The sequence below is a fragment of the Mustela nivalis genome, assembly GCF_964662115.1.
Source record: "Mustela nivalis genome assembly, chromosome: 3".
Taxonomy (NCBI): Eukaryota; Metazoa; Chordata; class Mammalia; order Carnivora; family Mustelidae; genus Mustela; species Mustela nivalis.
The window spans coordinates 39,721,992-39,729,432 of NC_139022.1; the positions used below are offsets into that span (position 1 = coordinate 39,721,992).

The window sequence follows — 7,441 nt, forward strand, 5'->3', positions numbered from 1 at the left end:
CAGTGGTGTACCATGTTGTGAAAAATTAATACCTGACTGGGTTTCTGATTAATACTAAGTCCTGGGCAGTGGTGTACCAGGTGGTAATTTGAGGACGGATCCTTTTTTAACATCCTCAAGTACTCTCCCTGTCAGATCAACTGAAGCATTCTCAATCATCCTTTCCTGAAATAGAAATAAAGGCCATATCTGTACCCCAATGTTTATAGCAGCAATGGCCACGGTCACCAAACTATGGAAAGAACCAAGATGCCCTTCAACGGACGAATGGATAAGGAAGATGTGGTCCATATACACTATGGAGTATTATGACTCCATCAGAAAGGACGAATACCCAACTTTTGTAGCAACATGGATTGGAAGAGATTATGCTGAGTGAAATCAGTCAAGCAGAGAGAGTCAATTATCATATGGTTTCACTTACTTGTGGAGCATAACAAATAGCATGGAGGACAAGGGGTGTTAGAAAGGAGAAGGGATTTGGGGTAAATTGGAAGGGGAGGTGAACCATGAGAGACTATGGACTCTGAAAAACAATCTGAAGGGTTTGAAGTGGCGGGGGGGTTGGAGGTTGGGGGAACCAGGTGGTGGGTATTATAGAGGGCATGGATTGCATGGAGCACTGGGTGTGGTGAAAAAATAATGAATACTGTTTTTCTGAAAATAAATAAATCAATTTAATAAAAAAAAGAAAGAAAGAAAGGCCATGTTACAGATTTTGTCATTGTTATGGGTCTGTAACATCTAAATTAAAATGTGAGCTTGTTCTGAAAATGTGTCTTCTGGACAGGTCTGCCAGCCTCCCTGCTGTCACCTGGGTTTTCACCTCTAAGCTTCATGTATTCACAAATGCAGAGGCTGCCATTCAACCATGCTTTGTAGACAAACACATTTGGAGTAAACATAGAGAATCTTATGTATATCAAAAATCCTTGTAAATTTGTAATCACTACCCTTCACTGACTCACTTTTATTTGGGAATGATCTTTCTTTCTTTCTTTCTTTCTGTTAGTCACCATACAGTACATCATTAGTTTTTGTCATAGTGTTCCATGATTCATTGTTTATGTACAATACTCAGTGCTCCATGCAATCCGTGCCCTCCTTAATACCCGCCACCAAGCTCACCCACCCCCCAACCCCCTTCCCTCTAAAACCCTCAGTTTGTTTCCGGGAGTCCACAGTCTCACATGGTTCATCTCCCCCTCTGACTTCCCCCCCCCTTCATTTTCCCCTTCCTTCTCCTAATGTCCTCCACGCTATTCCTTATGTTCCACAAATAAGTGAAACCATGTGATAATTGACTTTCTCTGTTTGACTTATTTCACTTAGCATAATCTCCTTCATGGCATTTTTTTCTTAAGATTTATTTCTGCTCTGGATTTGATGTAGTCACAGTGTCTTCTGGGCTGACCTCTGGATTTTTCTTATTTTATACAAAAATGTCAATTCCGGTGTTCTTAGGTGTCATATATTTAAATTCTTGGTATTTAAAAAAGGACTAGTGAATTTCCAAACTAGGTCAGTTTTAGAATTAGTTTGAAATAATTGGTAAAAAATAGGAAGTTACAAACCAAATCAGAAGCAAGGTTTTAATTTCCCTACTCTGACCTTAAGGGGTAGGTCTGTAGCTTACTCATATTTTATTTTATTTTTTAAAAATATTTTATTTATTTATTTGACAGAGATTACAAGTAGGCAGAGAGCCAGGCAGGGTTGGGGGAGCAGGTTCCCCGCTGAGCAGAGAGCCCAGTGTGGGGCTCGATCCCAGAACCCTGAGACCATGACCTGAGCCAAAGACAGAGGCTTAACCCATTGAGCTATCCAGGCACCTCTAGCTTACTCATATTTTAAAATCAGGAGTCTGCAATATCAGCTTCCTCACAGTGCCAGCAGGTATTGATGAATGAATGGAGCTGTGTGTAGGAATACCACTGTAGAGTCCTGAGATTGTCTTAGGGAGATAGTAATTGTTACTCAAGGTTACCTGGGTGGGTCAGTGAGTTAAAGCCTCTGCCTTCAGCTCGGGTCATGATCCCGGGGTCCTGGGATCGAGCCCTGCATCGGGCTCTCTGCTCAGCAGGGAGCCTGCTCCCCCCCACCCTGCCTGCCTCTCTGCCTACTTGTGATCTCCCTCTGTGTCAAATAAATAAATAGAATCTTAAAAGAAAAAGAAATTGTTACTCAGCATCATCTGGTGATTGCTCAGAAAAATCAGGAATAATATTACCAGATTTAACTTATCAAGAGAAACCAGAAATTCAGATTTTCGTATGTATTTCTTTGAGTTACAAATATTTTCAAGTAGTTTAACAAAGTATAAAGTATAGCATGGGCCAAAGAAAAACTTCTCTGAGCCAAAGTTGGCCTAAATTGGACCAGTTCTTTTTTTTCTTTTATGATTTTTTTTAACCACAATTTTATTTTTTAAACATCTTAATTTTATTTTTTCAGTGAGGACCAGTTCTTATTTTTATTTATTTAAAGACTTATTTATTGTACTTATTTCTTTTCTTTTAAAAAAAATTATTTATTTATTGGTCAGAGACAGAGAACAAGCAGGCAAAGTGGCAGGCAGAGGCAGAGAGAAGCAGGCTCCCCACTGAGCAAGGAGCCTGATGCGGGACTCGATCACAGGACTCTGGGATCATGACCTGAGCCGAAGGCAGAAACTTAACCGACTGAACCACCCAGGCATCCCAAGAATTATTTATTTTAGAGAGAGAAAGGGAAAGGGCAGAGGGAGAGGAAGAGAGAGAATCTTAAGCAGGCTCTATGTCCAGCATGGAGCCTATTGCGGGGCTCGATCTCACAACCTTGAGATCACGACCACAGAGATGTTTAACTGACTGAGTCACCCAGGCACCCCTGGACCAGTTTTTAATTTGTTCTGTTAAAGCAGCATATCTGTGAGTGGGCTCTATGATTCTTAGTGCTAATTATCTGCAGTCTCAGCTCAGTCTAATGTGTGACTACGATTTATGTAGAATAAGGCCTTGAAATATTTCCCTAACAAAGGTCACTTAGTAAGCATCTCCTGCAATGTTAAGAAGCAAAAAGAAATCTAATTAATAACCTGATTGATTCTGGGGAGTGGATAAATAATATGCACTACAAAGTCATTTAATTTATGTGATAAAATGCACCTTGGTTCTCTGTAATCCCCTATTAAAGACAGGGAAGAAAACCGTTGGAAAATAATCAGGATGAAAAAGAGACAGAGGGGCCTAGCTAGAAGCTGAACCAGCTAGAGCATCTCATGAGGGAGGGAGGGAGCCAGGAGTTCTTTGCTAGGGGAAGACCAAAGACTAGACTGTAGGAAAAGCAAATAGAAGCCATGTTTCGAAGACCTGTGTTACAGGTATTTCATCAAGTTTGTAAGGCATGAGTCTGGAATAGCTAGCAGCTTGGTTCTGGAAAGATCTCTGAACCGTGTGCAGCTGCTCGGGTGAGTGGGTCAGGACCCCATAATGAGACAGGTGGAAGGGAAAAGCTCAGTCACGATATGTTCTCTAGTGACAAATGAGATGTGGTGGTCCGGGGAGAGTGAAGCGTACCAGATGAGTGACATGGCATAAGACAACATGGCATAGGATATCAGTATTCCGCCTAGACCTCAGAGGTGGGGTATACCAGTGTGTGAAAAAGGGGTCCCGAAGTTATGTAGAAGGGGAAGCAGACTATGGTGAACACACAGATAAAAATAATGTGAGGCGGCAAGCAACAACAATCTTAGCTGATAACATTATATTTCTGAGTGACCAGACCAAAGAGAAGGCATGGAGTGGACGACTCTCCTTTGGCTATTGTTTGGTACAGTCTCATTTCCAAATCATGTATAGACTTTATAGTTCCTAAGGACAAGAATTAAAATACTCTTTTATATAAAATGAGAAAAAAGAGGGAGGAGGATGGTCTTGGAGAAAACGTTGAGAATAAGAAAGACTGCAAGGAAAGAGAAAGGGTTGATGATCCCAGAGTGAGGGTCAGATGTCCTGGCTAAAGAGTATTAGAAGAAAACTACTTTTGCTATTTGGTATATCACAGCTGATTTTTGTGGTCCTGGTGGTGGTTATGAGTGTGAGTTCTGTGATCCAACTGCTGACTCCAGCACTACATCCCGTGAACATGGGAGAGTTACCTAAACTCTCTAAACCCTAGTACCCTTCAGGGTGTACAGTTCGATTATAATTTCATCTACGTTATGGTGTTTTTTAGGAGGCAACCCCAGTAATGAATTGTAAAGTACCTAGAACAATGTCTTAGATGTTATAAACCATCAACAAATACTACCATTATGACAATGTTTGAAAAGTAAGCTAGAGTTAACAGTGAAGACTTTACCTTGGTGAATTTCTTCACTGTGCTTCAGTTTTGTTTCAGTTTTGTCTCAGATTTTCTTTTTTTAAAAATAGCTCCCCACCCTCAAGGCTCCCTGAAGACCTCTGAAGTGAAGAAAGGAATGTATGTGTGTGTGTGTGTGTGTGTATGTTGTGTTTACGGTTTTTCCTTTCTTTTTCTTTCTTTTTAAGATTTTATTTATTTGACTCAGAGAGGGAGATCACAAGCAGACAGAGAGGCAGGCAGAGAGAGGGGGAAGCAGGCTCCCTTCTGAGCGACACCCTGATCCCAGGACCCCGAGATCATGACCTGAGCTGAAGGCAGAGGCTTAACCCACTGAGCCACCCAGGCGCCCCTGTTTAAGGTTTTCCTAATGAGATCCGTGTGCAGTCAAAATGTCGGTAGTTGGTATCACTGTGTCACTCTGTTTTGGGCATGCTCCTTTCCACAGAATTAATCTGTGTATTTAATTTTGTAACACTGGAACCAGGGAACTGTAAGATCAGGTCATTGTCTGGTAATGTTTACTTTGTCTTCCCGCTTCTAGGTTGTATAGTTCTACACAGGCATTCAATTTAGAATGATTAGTTCCATGGTTAATTACAGGTCTGCCTTGGCTAGACCATTTTCTTTCTGATGTTTACTGATCCTGGCAAAGTTCAGATCACTGCTGGATGGCAGTGATGGAGCCTCTAAGTGGAATTTCTAACAGTAAGAAAGGAGTTGTCATGAATTGTTAAAGAGGATTTTCTTCAGTGCATTTGTCCACTTGGTAGATTCATTAAACTCTTGAATTACTTAATTTCCTTTTAAAGAATCTGTGTAAGCTCTCCAGAAAAAAACACTGTACTTACCTAATACCTGACAAAGTAATTTAACTCCCCAATGATATTATGTCTACCTTTGGAAACACTTTTATTAGTGTTCCAATTTTTATAGTTAGAAAAGATTTTGAAAATTTTATTTCTCGTATGGTTTTAGATTAACAACAAAACAGAGAGGAAGGTTTCAGAGATTTCCCTTATGCCCTCTGCCCATGCAATGGCACGATTTCTCTCATTATCAACATCCTCTACCATAATGATACATTTGTAAGAATTTCTGGACCTATGCTGACATACTGTAACCACCAAAGTCCATAATTTACCCTACGGTTCATTCTTGATGTTGGTATATTCTGTGGTTTTGGACAAATGGATATAGACACATATCCATTATTATGGTATCAGAGTATTTTCAGTGCCTTAAAAATCCTTTGTGCTTCATTTATTCATCTCTCCCCTCAGCCAGCTGGTAACCACTGACCTTTTTACCTTCTCTTGTTGCCTTTTGCGGAATGTCATAGAGTTTAAATCATAAGTTTGTAGCCTTTTCAGATTGACTTCTTTCACTTAGTAATACGCCTTTACCTTTCTTCCTTGTGTTTTTATGGCTTGATAACTCATTTTGTTTGAGTGCTGAATAATAGTCCATTGTCTGGATGCACCCCAGTTTATTTGTCCATTCGTCTGCTCAAGAGGTCTTGGTTGCTTTTGAGTTTTGCTGTTAACGAACAAAGCCGATAAAAACAAATGCGTGCAGGTTTTTGTATGGACATAAGTTTCCAACTCTTTTGGGACAAATACCAAGGGGTGCAATTGTTGGATGGTATGGTCAGAATATGTTCAGTTTTATAAGAAACTGAAAAACTGTCTTTCAGAATTCTTTCATTTTTTAATGGTTTAAAATAGCTTTTTATTTTTCTAAAAAATTGTGAGGTTGCTTTGGAACTGAGAAGGAAGTGATGCATTCCGTCTTCTCTTCTTGTCATTTGCTTTCTTACTGTTCTCCTAAAAGGACCCATTTCCACCATCCCTGCAAACCAACAGCTGAGCCTCTGGTTTGTGTTGCATGAATAAAGCATGATCTCTTTGATCTTCGTCTGCTACGTCATGATCTGCTTTCTTGCTTTTCCTTTTCATTCTTGCCTACTGATTTTAGTTGATTCTCAACTCTGTGGTCCAGTTTCTAAAATTGCCGTCTTAAGTTAGAAATATATGTCATAACAGTCTATCCAAAGTATTAAGAAAAGCAGAAATTCAGTGACATGAAAGCTTGAAGAAAAAGAAAATTGACAGAAACTGACAATGATAGGATTGGTTCTTGGCAGGGCTGTAGCTACTTCCTATTACCATTTTTACCTCTTTCTATTTCTGGAAGTGGAGAGTAATTTTGGAGGTAATCATGATTTCCTGCCCTTAGTACTTATATTTTGTGAATTTCTCAAGTCACTTTTATACCTAATTAAACTAAAAACAAGGCTTAATTAATTAATCAGTAATCTGATTTTAAAAGACAATTAGTGCTTCCATATGTCAAGTTGCCAACTTCCAGATATATCTTTCGTTCCTTCTTTCTCTGAATTTTTACACTCACACACTGCCATATGTATAGATAATGTATAAGGTAAACACACATACAAACACTTGAGCCTCATTATTTGTAGATTTTGCATGTGTGTGAATTCACCTACCACTAAAATTTCTTTGTAACCCCCCACATCAGGTGCTTTTATCTTGTACCTGTGCAGAGGGGAATATCAGTGTCCCCTTCCCCCAGCTGGTGTCATACAAGACATCACTTTGCCTTTGGCTATTCCTTTGGCTCTCATACTGTAAATAAGTGTCCATTTTGCAGTCCATTCAGTGGCAACATGTTTCACACTTTTGTGCTTTTTGTTGACAGTTGCACTGTTTAACGTGGCCTCTGTATATAGGGCTGAAATGCTGCCTAGCGTTTCTTAATGCACCAGGGCTCCGATGTGCCTCATAAAGGAAATGGGTAGGATAAGCTCCATTCTGGCATGAGTTAGAGTGTTGTTGATCATCAGTTCAATGGTAAGGGATCAACTGTATATTAAATAAGATGTTTTTAAAAAGAAAGACACATATAATGAAGTTATGTATTGATTAGTTGAGGAAAATATGGGCAGAGGCTTGCCAGAGCCTGATGCTGTATTTCTCCTGGGAGGGTAATTCATTATTTACCAATTCATTGTCTGGGGTGACTTTATAGACCATGACAACCACAATCGGTGAGAATTGACTATATATAACTTACT

General features: G+C 39.7%; 1 pseudogene across 1 annotated transcript; it reads left to right on the forward strand.

Moving 5' to 3' along the window:
• Positions 1 to 3,337: 3,337 nt before the first annotated feature.
• LOC309860914 (single-stranded DNA-binding protein, mitochondrial pseudogene) lies at positions 3,338 to 3,858 on the forward strand (annotated as a pseudogene). The gene has a single exon. The product of its transcript is annotated as a single-stranded DNA-binding protein, mitochondrial pseudogene (transcript).
• The last annotated feature ends 3,583 nt before the right edge of the window (positions 3,859 to 7,441 follow it).